The sequence below is a fragment of the Oryzias melastigma genome, linkage group LG3 (assembly GCF_002922805.2).
Source record: "Oryzias melastigma strain HK-1 linkage group LG3, ASM292280v2, whole genome shotgun sequence".
Classification (NCBI taxonomy): domain Eukaryota; kingdom Metazoa; phylum Chordata; class Actinopteri; order Beloniformes; family Adrianichthyidae; genus Oryzias; species Oryzias melastigma.
In genome coordinates this window covers 8,407,545-8,412,183 of record NC_050514.1, presented here as the reverse complement: position 1 = coordinate 8,412,183, position 4,639 = coordinate 8,407,545, and positions in this window count along the sequence as shown.

Here is a 4,639-nt window from a genome sequence, read left to right as displayed (position 1 = left end):
ATAAAGGAAACGTGATTGCTGATGCATTTGTTGAAGTTTTCACAATAAAAAAATCTTATTCCTCGACATCATGTGTGTCTTCCATTCATTCTAAGTGAGATATCCAGACAGAGCTGGTAGCTCCTCCCACATGCAGCCATGGCATCAGAACACATTTTTTGACAAGCAGCGGGCGGAGATTTGACCGTGTGAAAAAGGGGCGGGGCACGCAAATTTGTCGTGCGAATCGAGTTCGATGTGTATGTACCATTACTGACATCCTCTGGGGGGGGGGATTTTGTGGATTCCTCTGGTTCCTAACCATGGAAATAAGGGGGGAACATTGTACCTTTCTTTTTTCTATTTGTACAGTCTGGACTGCCACAGTTGCAGTAAGTCTGACAGAAAAGCCCCAGAGAGAATCATCAGGAGTGCGGAGAAGATTAATGGAGTCTCTCTTCCCTCCATTCAAGATCTCTTCAAGAGCCGCTGCAGGAAGCACTAGCCAAGGACTCTTCCCATCCTCTCCAGAAGTTTTTTGAACTGTTGCCTTCAGGCAAAAGATAGAGAAGTTTACAGGGCAGAACCTCCAGGTTTACCAACAGTTTTTTTACCACAAACTGTCAGAATACTAAAGAATTAACCTGATCTGTGTCTATTTTTGGTCACCCCTGAAACCGGGCATCATGTTTGCACCTGTCTTTTGTACCTTTTATTGCTCTTTTATTCATATTATTTGCATTTTACTTGTATTTTAGGTTCTTTTTTAACACTTCTATATTATTGTTTTTACATTGTAAACTGTTGTTTTAACTTCTCATTCTTACGGTCCCAAGAAACACAATTTCACTTAGTCTGCAATATGCTGTATGAAGGCAAGGGACAATAAAACTTTATTTATCTGTCTGTCTATCAACCATGGTTAGCCTCCTTCACCGCCGCAGTCAGCTTATTCAATTCCTCAGGGTCCAATCGCTGCCAAAATGGCGGCGCCTTGAGGGGGACGACCCTGTGTGATGTCATCTCCCGGAGCTCTGTGGGTGAGTACTGGAATGAAGATCGACCGGTAAATCGAGAGCTTTGCTTTCTGGCTCAGCTCTCTTTTCACCACAACGGACCGGTGCAGCGACCGCATAATAGTGGATGCAGCTCCAATCCTCCTGTCGATCTCACGCTCTGATCTTCCCTCACTCGTGAACAAGACCCCAAGATATTTAAACTCCTCCACCTGAGGCAGGAGCACTCCACCCACCCAGAGAGGACAAACCAATGAATCGAAACCAATAAATATTTAAGTCCAAGAGCACAATCCTCCCAGGGCCTCCTGATAACTTTACATGAAACAGCACAAGGTTTTTCATAAGATAGCTAGAAATATTTGTTGGTGGAAAACAAACAAAAAAAAGTCTAATTTTCATGCAGCACCACAAACATCTTGAACTGTTAAAGTTACCAGAGCGTTGTTGTGACCTTGCATGCACTGATCACCAAGGATCCAGACAGAGGTCCATGCTGGAAACTTGAAGACTCTCTCCAATGGAAATGGTGTTCTTGGTGCTCTTAACATGTTCGTGTGGCATTTCAAGTCAAGCTCAAAGTTACATTTCTGAGTATTTCTTTATTCAAATCTTGTGAATCAGAAAAATGCTGTGTGAAGAAGATTGTTTGTGATGTGGAAAATATGCTGAACGGGTCACCAGTTCCCTGCTCCTCTCCATTCTGAAACATCCACTAAAGAATCTCTTTAATATAGAGTAGAAAAACAAAATCTGCTTCAAATCAGAACTTTGATGACTGATCAATAACTTCAGAACGAGTTCTAGAAAGGAAATGTTGACTCCTAGTTTTTTCTCTGTGAGGAATGAGTTCTTTTGTTTTGTTTTTTGGTTTATTGTGAGGATTGTGGTCTTTTGTATTTGTGATGCTTTTGTCACTTTGCTGATGTCACTGACTCTTTAGGGTGCAAATCAAAGTTGCGGTCTGGTGTGTTCTTTGTGATTTCAGTGAAATGAACAAACATTGCCGCCGTTAGATGCTGAGAGTGAGTGTGGATCTCCTAAGAAGAACCCTGAGCTGCATCAAGAGGATCAGCTGAGCTTCAATCTGACATTTATCTCTTAGGGTCTTTCTGCTGATGCTAGCATGAAGTTGCTTTAGGAAGCAGCTGTTTGCTCTCAGGGATGTAGGGCAGGACTAACAGAGTAAACTGGACATGTGGCCCGCCAGAAATACAGTTCACAAAGTGGCCTGGATGCTGGGCGTAGAGAGGTGCTGCATGTCTACCACTAAAAGTTTTTACACTGTGTATATTTGTCATTTAGAAGAAACCAAATGAGAAAATAGACCATACAGCCTGAAGAAACAAGCCAAACATTTCATATGAAATCTTTCACTGTGCAGTATTAAATATTCATCAAAACTTTTATCTAGAATGTTTTTAGTTCCAGTTTTGTTGTCCAAATCTCATCTCTTAAAGATTGCTTAAAAGTAAATAATTTGTCAACCCAGGTCGTAGGAGGCTGACAGCAGGTCTGGTGCATTAAAGCAGTCTAAAACGTGTCGCTTTGTTCGACATTTCAACAGAACCTCTGCAGCAAGCCGCTCTAGACGTGTCCACATTGCGGAAACCTAAACTTATTTCCAGGAATAGGACAACATTAACTGTTGGTGGAGAAATATTCAGAGAAACAAAGATTAACTGGTGTCTAAGTGTGTTTCTAGTTACGACTTTCATAAACTGACAAAGCTGCAGAGCCGTGTGTTTGGTTGGGCAGTAGTAATAAAAGTCTGCAATGCACTCATTCATTTGACCATTGTAGCAGAGACAGTAGGTGTTTTTTTAAAAACAGTATTCAATTATTTTGTATCCATTTGCCATGTTTAAATCATCAACTCGTCATCATAACCGTCATTTTTTTCATCTCTGTAAAGGTGCTCTTCTTTTGGTCTGTGAATACTTATCCTGCTCTACTATCTAAAGGCTTACCTCATTTGTTTTATGATATCCGGCTCAACAAGAATGAAACATTGTTTTTATCAAAGTTCCAGTCAGCTCTTCGTTTAACGTTTACAGCTGTTTTATCTGCCGTCACGAATAAACTCTGAAATGTTTGTGTTTATATCAAATTCTAAGAATGTATAAGTTCTTGAAATGGACTGTTTGTTGAGCCGCGTCACCTTTCATAGTGAAAGCTTTGGTCCCAGCTGTCCTTACAGGTGGAGATGGCTGGTTTGAGGGTGAAAAATGGTTAAACCTGTACAGAGCACACAGGTGACCCACTCAAAGTTGTGGATCGTTCAGTGGACCATAGAGAAAACGTTCATGCACATTTTTTCTATGGACATACAAGTTATTTTCCTCAGACCTACTAAAACTAAATTCCATTAAGATGAAAATCTTTTTCATTGTTTTGCCTCATTTTGAATGAAGTAGGACGCATATCCCTAAGCCTGGACGCATTTTAAAAAAGGTGGGCCTCCAGGAAGTCAAGTAAAAATAGTAAAGAGTAACTTGCCATGATTTAAACCTTTGAGACTTCTGCAGAGTTGTCTGCTTTAGTGTTAGTCCATCCAATGAACTTTCCCTTTAGGCCATCACATTTTAGTTTATATGATGTTCAGACGTAAAGCTCCTTAGTGGGGGGGCTTAAGTAAGTCTGAGGTTTAGATGGTTGATAAAGCCGTATGATACAGAGTAACCTCACAGACCAGAGGAGCCAATAATTATCCACCCTAATCCTATAGAGCTGACGTAGAATCGATGGAAGTAGAATATTCCTCATGATGATGATGATGGTAGAAGACTGAAGAAATGAATATTTTGTAGTTTCAGAATGATAAACTTAAATGTGAGAAATCTGTTGTTTTAATGTGACCACAGTTTAAGGCAGAAATCTAGCAGTTTGTGAACAAATGGACAAAGAAGACAATAGTGATGATGCAGAGGATGAAGACAGCTGTCAGAGCTCCCCACCTGACACTCAGGTAAGAGGCTCAGCGGCCACAGTCAGATCCCACAGGCAGCTTTATCCAGCAGTTATATAACAGAACACACACATGAATGCAGGCTTGATGTGAGGAAGCAGTCACACTGCCATCGTCAGCACGGGTCAGATCAGGTTTGACCCCTACAAACCCTGGCCCCGCCCTCTCTGAGATTCCCTTCATGATCCATGGTAACACCTACATGTGTGTGCATTATCTTTCACATGAGACTCGTTCAGTTTGATGAGAAGGAACACTTGTGATGCAATCAGCTGTTTTGTGTTATGTTTATATTTGTCAAAGTCAGCAGGTATAGTCATTTAGAGTGAAAGATCTCTGAAGCCACACAGTTGATTCTGTGTCGGTAGCGTGTTGAAGTTTTCTCCAGCCACCTCAATGTTTGTCTTTCTGTGTAAGATCTGAATTTGCACCCGTGACATCCTCCCTCTAAAAACTGTCTCTAGTGGCGTTTGGTAGTACTGCAACATTTGGTCCCCCCTTTCAGCCACAGAAAAAGAGGGCGTGAGAAAACTCATCCATCCATCCATCCATCCATCCATCCTCCATCCATTCATCCATTATCCATCCATCCATCATCCATCCATCCTCCATCCATCATCCATCATCCATCCATCCATCCATCCATCATCCATCATCCATCCATTCATCCATTCAT